General features: G+C 44.8%; 1 protein-coding gene across 2 annotated transcripts in view; it reads right to left on the bottom strand.

Annotated features, from left to right (window-relative positions):
• Positions 1-12,198, bottom strand: part of LOC138525590 (E3 ubiquitin-protein ligase TRIM39-like) — a 301,399-nt gene extending 289,201 nt beyond the window's left edge. The window contains exon 1 of one of the 2 annotated variants that reach the window (XM_069635632.1): positions 12,064-12,198. The gene's annotated coding sequence lies outside the window, so the exon portion shown is untranslated. The remainder of the gene's footprint in view (positions 1-12,063) is intronic. The other variant, XM_069635631.1, reaches the window with a different exon arrangement.
• Positions 12,199-12,608: the final 410 nt, after the last annotated feature.

The following is a 12,608-nucleotide window of genomic DNA, read 5'->3' as shown; positions in this document are numbered from 1 at the left end:
TATGTTCATCATCAATGTCAACAGCAATCAAGGGTGGTTCATGATGAAGGCCATTGAAGATTCTCTGCCCCTCAACTCACATCAAGTTCATCAACATTCTTCCTGGTCTTGTGTGGAGTTATATGTGCCCCCGATCACCAACACATAAGTGGTTATTATCTGTGTTCACTTGTTAAATGAGTCTGATGGCTTACACAATGTAGGAAGGAACTGCGGTCCAGAGTGGATCTTTACTTGGGAAATCCAGATGGTGAGGAATTGTGGCCCACTCATCGACAATGAGAAGAGGAATCAGAAGGGCTTCTGATATATTATATGTAATGATTTTATTTCTGAAAGCAGCATCTCAATCTCAGTGGGGCATTTGTTACAAGCAGCACAGTAGCTCAGCACTTGCATCTTGTTCTGTGAGCTTCGGGCTTCAAAGTCACACATCCTCAAGCATGCGTTGACCCGCCTGTGTCTCCCCTGCGGGTCGATCCCCCCTCACAGTGCAAGGGATAGCCTGCACTAATCTTAACCCAAACCTGCCACTTTATTAGAACATACAGGCAAACTCAGGCAATTTGGGAAAATCAACCCTTCACGGTTGCTGGGACATAAAATCATGTAGCAATTCCAGCAGGACTGATGACTGGTTTTCAAGGGCCTGTAGAGCGTGAAACACATACGGGTTTGTTCTGTTGTGAGCCCTCTGATGTATGTTCTTCTTTATGAAAGGCAGATATTTTGTAATCGGTCTACCTGCATGTCTTCTGTAGAAAAGTATGTCTCCTCCAAGGTAGTTTTGAATGTATCTTTAATGTCCCTGGTCTGCACACCTTCAGGTATACAATGCAATGGGATGGTAGGGGAAACGAAGACAAGACATCAGATGAGGAACACTGGGCTTCCCCACACCCATCAACAGCCACCCTCACTCTAACCCCAACAGTCACTCTCAGAACCCCAGGACCACCGCATTCGACAAGAGCTTTACATCAGCACACTTTACCCAAGGTCATTACAACATTACTCCCTCCCTTGGAAAAACACCACAACAACAATCGAATGGAAAAATTGTCTAGCACCATTGACACCCCGTCAACACAGACAAGCACCAGATCTACTATACAAAGCGGCCAACAATGCACAAAAGAACCAAGCACAGGAACAACACAAGAGGAAACTATCGCCAGGCTAACCGGACCAACAAATGCCAGGAACCTTCGCACTAGCTCGCAAACCCCATCTAACGAACCAACCCCTTGTCAGGAACCCTTGAGAACTAAAAACAAAAAGATTAACCACCAACTGTCCCGAGCTGCCCCATAGGATCTCAGGCCTACCACACCCAAGCGTACCAGTGTTCAGAGAACAAAACCCATCTAACCGGCCAAACCAACAATGCCCCAACTCCTTTCACCCTGGGTTGCCACCCCAAAGCCTCAAACCTGCCACGTCCCAGCACAAACAGCTCAACTGCGAGCAATCTATACAGACAACTCACACTGTTGAAGGATAAACAACAACACCCTAACGTCACAACATCACCCAAAAACCACAACATCACAAATTTATATTCACTGGCACCTCACACCCGCAGATAACAACAACATTCCCAACCACTTCACCCACCTTATGTTCCTTTGTAGGTAAGCGACAGAGAGAAAGTAACACTAGGGCAAAGACCCTGAAAAACCTCAGGACAACTCCTTGCTAGAGCACCACAATGATCATTGCCCCACTCCCATAGGTGACTGTATCTACCCAACTCCACAACAACTCCTAAACACCTACCCCTACACCCATGGGGCATGGTGTTTCACCTGTTCCTAACACTGGAACAGGTGAAACACCATACCACCTAAACACCTAACCCTTTCACTGATGGGCCACCAATAACTCCCCAACTGGGAACAAAATGAACTACTCCGTGTTCGCGCAACTCAGAACAAATTGACCCGATGCCTTACTCAAACATCACACCACCTACCCCTATCACCATGGAGTATCACTGACCTAAGCATGAAAACTCTAATATCCTTAATGGAAAACTCAACAATGCATGCCACCCCTAACATGCTGCACATAGGTCCTAAAATGCATCAAACACACAATGCATCAAATACACACACACCCTATATTCGCAAACACTCGCACACACACCCAACACTGCAACGATCAATTCTCTTCTGTCCATACATCACAATACTATGCAAAACCCAATAATGCATGCCATCCCTAACACGCTGCATGCACATAGCGCCAAAAATGTATCTCAAAACTCGCACCAAAACATTCGTCCTTAGACTATACACCTACCTATTGAAAGGCGGAACGTGCGCCCCACACCTCCAAAACCGGATGCCCCCCCCCGAAAATGTACCCATAAACACTTAACACTCAACCCGGACCCAAAATGTCCAGGAACTCCAAACGCAAACAACAGAACTCAATACACAGACCCTCCACCCACATGTCTGACATGGAATGAACCCCATACACAGGCCCTCCAGCCACATGTCTGAATTGGATGAACCCACGTCGTTCCGGTCCCAGTACTGGCCCTTCCATTCTCATGTTCACAGAATGGAAGAAAATGAATAGCACTAAGTACAAAGCAAAACTCCTTTGATAGGCAGTTCCAAACTCCACCCACAAGTCCAAATGGATTGAAACAGAGACAACCTTCCCCTTAACGCAACATCACCCCTTAAGGTAAACTAAAAGCGCTCCCACTGTGCCTAACGTTACATTACATTCCCGTACTATATTAACCTGGGGAGCTACAAAGGGGAACAAATGCCACAACAAAACACAACGCAGACCACGAACAACAGCCTTAGCATATATGCCGTGATCTCACATTTTCTCGGGGAGTACCGACACTGGAACTTATGCTAACTGCATAGCTAGGCCATAATCCGGCAACAACTTGCCAGCAGCTCTCCCTGCCGAATGCTCTGCCCTACTCCTGGTTGCTTCCCTCTGGGCTGCTCAGGCCCCAGGGAGGGAACGCAGCACCCATATTTGGCGGCTACCACTCCTCACACCACCATGCTCAGGTACTCCGCTGCTAGGAAAGAGGGACACACTCCCTTGCACCTTCACCAACTGGGAAGCATTAGACTCCTCCATGTCCAGCTACCACACAGGCAAGGAAAAACCTCACCGGCAAGCTGTGCCCCACACTGGACATCGGCGAACCAAGGGAAAACTGGAGACGGACACTGGAGGATTCAGGAATCTTCTATTCCTTCCTGGCGTGGCGTCCTCTGCCAGATCTGCACACCAGCCACAGCTCAGGCTGCTAGCGGCCGCATTGAGTGTTGGTGCCCACCTGGGTGTGGGGAAAATAATCCGGGGGTAGTGTCCTAAACCTGCTGCACCCCCCCAACCCCAGCAGCGCTGGATGTAAAACGTCAAGATCCTCCTACCATCCCATCATTTTCACCAGCACAGCCCCCTATTCATGCTACATATCTGTATCCCCATATATATCTGTATCGCCATATATACCTGTACCAACCCCTGTCGCTATATATCTGTTTCCCCCATGTATATATGTGTCCCCATATATACCTGTATCGACCCCTGTCGCTTTAAATCTGTATGTCGCTATGTATATCACGTGCCTGGTCTAAGGCCTAAGGCGCTTTTACAGATAACCACCATTCCACACCACTACGCTTATTCTCTACTTTACACCATCATCCAACTAGAACACAGCTATACCGGTGATAATTCGGCCAAGCTGTTCACATACAAACACGACCGCAGGAACAACTCTTCACCCTAATAAAACACAGCTAGCTGAGCACATTCCGGCCTAGCTGTTCACATAGGTGTTCCTCAGGCCTAACGCAGCCACAACCAGTCTGGGTGTCCACCCACCAGACTGCACACATCCAACTGATATCCACCACACCTATGGCTAGGAAGCAGCTTTCATCCAACAACTACACCAGCTGCTCACATATCCAGTGTACCCACGCACCATACAACACTCTCTCTCTACTAACTTGATCTACGGTTCCAAAGGGCGTTCAACATACCAGCGCTTTGAGGTCATACCAATGATATATAAAGCGCTGTATCAATGCCAAGTAACATAACATAACATAACTGTGTAGAAAAGTATGTCTCCTCGAAGGTAGGTTTGAATGTACCTTTAATGTCCCTGATCTGCATGTCTTCATGTATACAATGCAACGGGATGGTAGGGGAAATGAAGACACAACATCAGATGAGGAACACTGGGCTTCCCCACACCCATCAACAGCCACCCTCACTCTGACCCTAATGGTCACTCTCAGAACCCCCAGGGCCACCACATTCCACACGAGCTATTACATCAGCATACTTCACCGAAGGTCATTACACCATCTTCCTTCTCCCGCTCCTTTCTCCATACATACAGAATCTTCCCATGGTTAGAGACGTCAGCCTGTGATGTCATCCATGTATGTGCAACATTGGATTTTAAAGCATGTGTTGAATATTACTTCTGGGCATGGGCAGTTGTTAGTTGTGTGTGAATATATGTGTCTAGTTCACATGTGATACTTACCGGAACTAGATTAAGTGTAACTGGAAATGTATGAATAAAACAAGTGTTTTATGCATGTGCTTCCAGACTGATACCTGAGCCACAGACCTTCCGTTATAACATTGGTAGCAAGTTTGAGTGGGCCTAGGGCATGCAGGAGCAGCCTAAAATGACCGTCCGCCAAGGAAGATCCACCCAATGGCCCAAGGTAAGATATGCCCATCGTCAATGAAAGTAATTCTCACACCTTGCAGCTCTAGAATATTGTGCTTGCAAGTCGGAAATAGAGTCCTGGGTAGAGGAGGTGGTGTATGTAGAATGGGTGATTTGTGGTGTGGATGGTCGATCAATCAAAGCGCACTGTGGTGCCAAAGGGATGCTCTGATTGCGGGACAAGGTGGGCCCACTGTGTTGCCAGCTCTAAAGTCCGTGAAGAACGGTCACCGGACCTGCTGGAATCACTTTTAGAATCACAACAGGACTTGACAGTTCTCAGCACCCATGAAAGCGAGCTTTCAAAATATTGCCCGAGTTTCGTACAACAGCTGTATTTACTGGTACAAGCTCACATTCTGAGAAGCCTATGTGTAGCTCGGCAGGCATCCCCCGCCCACTCTCTTCCTCCCCTGCCCCCCAGCTCACACCCTGCACTAAGGGGGGAGAGGATGGGTACAAATAAATTAACAGACTTTTCGTCCCTCTAAAGTTCCTTTTTTTCATTGATGACTTCCTGGTCATTAACAAAGAAAAGGGACTTTGCAAGTACAGTGGCTTGAGGAACCACGTCGTTAGGTCTGTTTCTTTTATTCATTCTAAAGAGCACATTGTAGTGTGTGAACAATGAGTGGAATGTTGATGTATGAATGTGGGTATGAGGGATGTAGAGTGTTGAGGACAGACTGTTGGAGCAAGAGCTGGGAGAAAGTGTGAGTACGACACTGGGATTTGGCAGAGAGGTGTCCGCAGGGTTGCGAGATTGATACTTGAAGAAATATATAGTTCTTACCTGGTCCGGCGTAGCTTCTTTCCACCCAACACACATAGCACCCAGCTCTGAGCTACGCTTGTGCTAGTGGAGATATTACTGTCAGTGGTGGGCCGACCAGGCCAGTAATGGCACCAGCACCTGAGTTAAGGCACCCTCCCTATGCTCGGGCCCTTAGCTTGGGCTTTGGGCTGTTACTGGCAGGGTCGGCCTGCTGCCTCAGGTAGTATCGTTTCATTACGAGACCTTATAAGCAGTCAACCACCCTTCAATAAAATTGATCTGAGCCTAGCATGTGGCTGTCTCACTCGTTCCCCTGATTCTCAAAGCATCAATAGCTGTGATTGTTAATCCATCCTTCAGTTTTCATCCTTACTCCAGCTTCTCAAAGCATCAATAGCTGTGGTTGTTAATCCATCCTCCAGTTTTCATCCTTACTCCAGCTTCTCAAAGCATCAATAGTTGTTGTTGCTAATCCATCCTCCTGTTTCCATCCTTACTCCAGCTTCTCAAAGCATAAATAGCTGTGGTTGTTAATCCATCCTCCTTTTTCATCCTTACTCCAGCTTCTCAAAGCATCAATAGTTGTGGTTGCTAATCCATCCTCCTGTTTTCATCCTTACTCCAGTTTCTCAAAGCATAAATAGTTGTGGTTGCTAATCCATCCTCCTGTTTTCATCCTTACTCCAGCTTCTCAAAGCATCAATAGTTGTGGTTGCTAATCCATCCTCCTGCTTTCATCCTTACTCCAGCTTCTCAAAGCATAAATAGTTGTGGTTGCTAATCCATCCTCCTGTTTTCATCCTTACTCCAGCTTCTCAAAGCATCAATAGTTGTGGTTGCTAATCCATCCTCCAGTTTTCATCCTTACTCCAGCTTCTCAAAGCATCAATAGTTGTGGTTGCTAATCCATCCTCCTGTTTTCATCCTTACTCCAGCTTCTCAAAGCATCAATAGTTGTGGTTGTGTTATGATGTAAGTGTAAATTAAAACAAGTTCATAAAAATGTATTACCAGATCCTAGTTAAGCATTGAGCTGCACTATGAGCTCATTAAGTTCTAAGAATGTTATTCTAAGAATGTTGATGGGTTACAGTTCAGACTGCAGGGAGAGAGCCATGTTGGCACTCGGCTCTCATAGGCCGCTGTAATGAAATAAATTACTGTTTCTTCATCACTGCTGCCTGGAGCCCTTATTTCCTCATTGGCGACGAGGATGGCTCTCAGCAGTGTCTCCCTACTCCTTTGAAGTCTCTTCATAGCGCGGCCTGCATTATTCCACACTCCCGTGCAACAGCGGACGCTGCAGGAAGGTCAGGAGGAGCGGAACAACAGGTCAGCAGGCGCGTCCCCTGGGGGTGTAATCTTGCCTTCCCCATTACTGTATTGACTCTGTCTCAAAGCAACAGTGTTTACTTTCAAGGATCCCCGGCTCGAGCACTAGTCACTGAGCAAGGAAGTGGGCGTGGCCTCCCTAGCATTGACATTATTGCTGCGGAGCAACCTGCCCATGCAGTTCTGGCAAGTTTCAGGAGCCAGCCATTATGAAATGTATCCATTCTGTGGATGAGCAGCCATCACGTTCCAATTCAGACTGATGTAAGGAGGATTGTGACATCATACACAAGGGATTGTACTCATACAAGACTGATCCCTTTGTCTGCATAGCACAGCACTGTCACTGCTCAGTCTGTGCATCCACTGGGCATACTTGAACTGATCCAAAGTCTATTGGTTGCATCTAGCAAGCCCACTCTTTACCACCTTTTTTTTTACCGCTTAAGACATGGCAGCTTCAATACCTCCGCCAATGTCATTTTTGAATGAAGCTGGACGCCCCCAAGTTAGGTGGGACAGGTGGAAAGACATGTTTGAAAACTACCTGGTGGCAATGGGAGGAGAGAGATTCAGCTCAACTCGCAAAAAGGCATTATTACTTCACAATCTTGGTGTGGAAGGCCGTGCAGTGTTTGATGGGTTAGGCAGTGCACAAGCTGGTGAAGCGGAGGACACAGATGAATATGCCCTTGCAATTAAACAACTCAAGGATCATTTTGAGCCTAAAAAAAATGTTCAGTAGTCCTCAGAATCCGTGGAATCGTACATAGCCTCATTAAGAACATTAAGCCACTCCTGTGAATTCGAACATCTATCTGACTCGTTAATTAGAGATCAGTTAGTGAGGTGCACAAATAATATTAGGATACAGGAGAAATTGTTGGCAAAAGACATGAAGTTGGATGAAGCAGTGGACCTAGCCAGAAGCAGAGAACAAACCTCACAATATGTCAAAGAACTGAAGTCTGACAAACAGAGTACCCAAGCTGTGTGCGCGGTTGATCACAGGAAGAGACGTAATGTCAATACAAGCAGGAAAGGAACATGGGGTGCGAAGTGTACCAGATGTGGCAGTGTCAAGCATGGTCCGAATTACCCTTCGTGCCCAGCAAGGAATGCTGAATGTTTCAAGTGTAGGACCAGAGGACATTTCGCTAATGTATGCAAGAGGTCATCAATAAATCTCTTAGAAACCAGAGACAACCAAGAAGAAGGTGCTCACTCAGCTTACAACATACAGGAGGTATACTCCTCGCAAGACAACCTCAGACATGTCTTCGAGATTTCAACCATTGGAGGAGGAGACAGCAAAGGTCCAACAGATGTTTTTGTAATTGATGGTCAAGAAATACTGATGAAAGTTGACACATGTTCCCCATGGACCATCATTTCTAAAGAGATATTTAAAGATGTTCTAAAAAAGGATGAATCAATGCTGGATCCACCAAGAATTCGGCCCTGCGGCTATGCGGAATCCCCTATTGAGATGCTGGGACAGTTTACTGCAAGTGTGCAATACAGAGGTGGAGAATGCATAGCTGACATTTTGGTTGCAAGAAAGGGAGCCTCCCTTTTAGGTTGGGAGGAACAAAGGAAGTTGAGAGTCAGGGTTCAAGCTAGTGCCACTGAGCCTGTCACCATTGCCGAGATTGATGATATGTGGTCAAGGGAGATCCCAGAGGTCTTCACCGAAGGTCTGGGCAGATTGAAGAATTTTGAACATCATATTAGACTAAAGAAAGAATCTCAGCCTATTGTTCATAAAGTGAGACATGTGCCGTTAAACATGAGAGCGCAACTACGCAGTGAACTCGATAACTTAGTAGATAAGGGTGTCATTGAACCTGTTGAGGCCACAGAGTGGTTGTCCCCCATTGTCTTAGTGGCCAAAAATAATGGTAAATTAAGAATCTGTGTAGATTTGCGCAATCTTAATCACAATATTCTGGTGGAGAGACATCCCCAACCCAACATTTCCGAGACACTCTCCACTCTTGGCGAACCCAAATTGTTCTCGGTCATTGACCTCTCTGCTGCCTTTCACCAAGTTCCCCTTTCCCGAGAATCGCAACATCTCACTGCCTTTATCACACCTGAAGGCACTTATAAATACAATCGCATGCCATTTGGGTTGGCCTCGGCCGCATCTGTGTTCCAAAAGGTGATGGAGGAAGTGTTAAAAGGATTGGAAAATGTTAAGGTGTTTCAAGATGACATTCTGATTTTTGCAAGTAATGAGCATGAGCATGACAGAGTACTTAGGGCAGTACTATGCAGACTGAAAGAGTCTGGGTTAACGGTCCAAAGAAGCAAATGTAAAATAAGTGTTGAGGAAGTGGAGTATCTGGGACACAAAGTTTCGAAAGAAGGTATTTCTCCCAAAAAGTCACTCATATAAAGTATTAGTAATACTCCTCAGCCCCAAGACAAGGACCAACTGCGTTCTTTCATGGGACTAGCGGAATATTACCATAAATTTGTGAATGGCTTTGCATCCATCTCATCTCCATTGAGGGAGTTACTAAAAAAGAACGTGAAGTACACATGGTCCAAAGAGTGTCAGGAAGCATTCTTGCAAATCAAAGATTGTATAGTCAAGGCCCCATCCTTAAGTGGATTCATGTTTGGCAGGAAAACGTTGCTTTCAGTTGATGCTAGTACCCTTGGCTTAGGAGCAGTTTTGACTTAGTTTGACTCAGGTAAAACTGAATACACAATTGCATTTGCATCCAGGCCACTTAGAGGAGCAGAAAAAAATTACTCGGTCATTGAATGAGAGGCACTAGCAGTATTTTGGGCAATCACGCACTTCAAGTTCTTTCTATGGGGTCGACCTTTTATTGTCAGATCAGATCACAAGCCTTTGGTTCAATTGATGAACGGTTCTGAGTGGGCCAAAGGGTCTCCAAGAGTTTCGAGGTGGATGGTAGAACTCTTGGGTTATAATTTCAGGGAGGGAGAATGTGGTACCAGATTGTTTATCCAGATTACCTGTGTGTGATGGTGAATTGGAGGGAGCACCTGAATTTCAAGATGTGAGCATTGCAGAAATTGAGCATGATGCCATTGATAAAGAGATGTGGATAAGAGCTGGTGAGGAGGATTTAATATTGAATCAAGTGATGATTTGGACCAGAGAAGGATGGCCTCACAAGAATATTGTGGGAAAAGAGTTTGACAGATATTTTGGTGTGAAGGACGAGTTAAGTATGTCTGAGGACGGATGTAAACTTAGAAAAGGAAATAGGATAATACCCCCCAGTGGAGTCAGATCTCATTTAGTAAATATAGCACATCAAGGTCACCTGGGCATGGGAGGAACAAAGAGATATTTGCGGCAATATTTCTGGTGGCCCGGGATTGACAGCGATGCAGAGAAATGTGTTAGGGGTTGTAGAGAGTGTGGTAAGAGTGACAAGACCAAGATGGTTAGAGAAGTACCAATAAATCCTGTCAAAGTACCGAGTGAACCATGGCAAAAAGTTGCAGTTGATTTGATAGGACCATTACAAAACCTTGACAATGGGTATAAATACATTGTTTTGTTAGTAGACTACCATTCCAAATGGATTGAATGGAAGGCTTTGTGTGAGGCAACCACTGCAGAGATGGTGTTATTCTTCGATGAAGTGTTTTACAGGGAGGGTTTCCCGACACAATTAATGACTGATAACGGAGTACAATTCTGTTCTGAAAGGATGCTAACTTTCTTGAAGAAATTTTGCATCAGACACACTAGAACTGCTTTATATCATCCAAGGGCCAACGGCCTTGTTGAGAGAGCCAATAGGTTCATAAAGGGTGGTTTGCAATTGGCCATAGCTTCTAATCTAAGATGGTTTGGTGCAGTAAGAGAAATGATATGGAACTACTGTACCACACCACACTCAGTTACAAATGTATCTCCGTTCATGTCATTGAAAGAGAGACAACCTGGAACAAAGCTATGTCCAGGGTGGATGGACTTAGCCAAGAGTTCCAACATTGATCGCGAGAGAATTATGACTCTCATCAAAGAAGCACAGGATGTGTACAAAGAAAGATTTGATGAGGACAAGAGTGTCAAAAGTAATACCTGGAAAGTGGGAGATTATATTTTCATAAAGAACCCTAGATTCACTCCCAAATGTGTAGAAAGCAAATACATTGGTCCTAAGAAAATATCTGCAGTAAGAAACAATGTAGTAATTGTAGAAGGGGGGAGTGTTGGTCAATGTCCAGAATTGTGAAATGTCCAGAATGCATGAAGGACAATGCACATGATAAACATGACAATGGTGAACATGACAATGGTGAATTTGCTAATAACAGTATCAGAGACTCTAGTGTCATAGATAAGTGTTCCAAGGATGACAACAATTCAAGGTCTGCAGCAGAGACACATTCAAATAGAGTCAAGAACAAACCCAGCTGGTTTAAGGATTATTATGTGGAGATAACATCTGTATGCACATAAGGGATGAGATGTGTTATGATGTAAGTGTAAGTTAAAACAAGTTCATAAAAATGTATTACCAGATCCTAGTTAAGCATTGAGCTGCACAATGAGCTCATTAAGTTCTAAGAATCTTATTCTAAGAATGTTGATGGGTTACAGTTCAGACTGCAGGGAGAGAGCCATGTTTGCACTCGGCTCTCATAGGCCGCTGTCGCTGTAATTAAATAAATTACTGTTTCTTCATCACTGCTGCCTGGAGCCCTTATTTCCTCAGGTTGCTAATCTATCCTCCTGTTTTCATCCTTACTCTAGCTTTGTCAATCAATCTCGTCACCTGATCCTTTGCCTCTCTTTTTCATTTTTCACTTTCCCATTACATGTAGCCCACATCTATCTACTCCCCTGTTCTCCCCAATTAATAGACTCCTCTCTGAAATCTACCACGAACTACACACAATCCTCCACATACACATGACGACCTTGCGTTTATCAGTTCCCACATTAACATTAATTGAGCTTTGACAAAACTCATCTCTTTAGCTATACCAGACCTCCCCTAGCCAGAGTTCTGCGATGTTATCAGATCTTGGGCTCGTCCCTCAGGATAAATACATTTACAGATGTTACTGCCACACCACAACAGGTTTCACATCTGCCTCTCCCTCTATCCTACTAACAATCCCTCCTTCCTCTGTTGCTATATTATTGCCCTGAAGCCTTATTCTGCCCACTTCTATGATCTGTTTTCGCACTCATTCTCCTGGCACTCACCTTCCTACTTCCAGTTATATTTCGTTCCTCTGGTACTGGGCAGCAACACTTCATTTACATCCTCATTGTAAAAAGCAGCATGCAATTGCTCATAGATGGGTACTGGGCTTATAAAGAACCAACATGGAATTCAGTGATGTCACAGAGGACATTGTGACTGTTCAGCCAGGAAGGCCATCTCATGAATAGTTTCTTTTTATTTCGTTTTCTTCACTAATGTTTACCTAGTTTATGTTTTAAATTAATCACACATGAAGAAATAATGTCCAATCATAAAAATGGTCAACAGCAAGTCTAGAGGCTATTGACTGATGTCACTGCTAAAATAAATTGTAAATTGGAACCAACTAAAGTAAACAGACAGCTTGAATGATATCATTGACTCTCCAGCACAAGTGAATTTCTGCTTAGGGGCAAGGTTTGAACAATGTTTTCAGTACATTTTTCTCAACATGAAAATGTTTACATTCAGCAGTAAGATTCTGTGGAGTAGCTCTATGCTTCAGTTTTTAAGCAGTAGCCAATCGAGCTTCTTGTACTTTGAA

The sequence above is a fragment of the Ambystoma mexicanum genome, chromosome 7p, assembly GCF_040938575.1.
Source record: "Ambystoma mexicanum isolate Mex_15411 chromosome 7p, UKY_AmexF1_1, whole genome shotgun sequence".
Classification (NCBI taxonomy): Eukaryota; Metazoa; Chordata; class Amphibia; order Caudata; family Ambystomatidae; genus Ambystoma; species Ambystoma mexicanum.
This window is presented reverse-complemented; position numbering and strand designations above follow the sequence as displayed.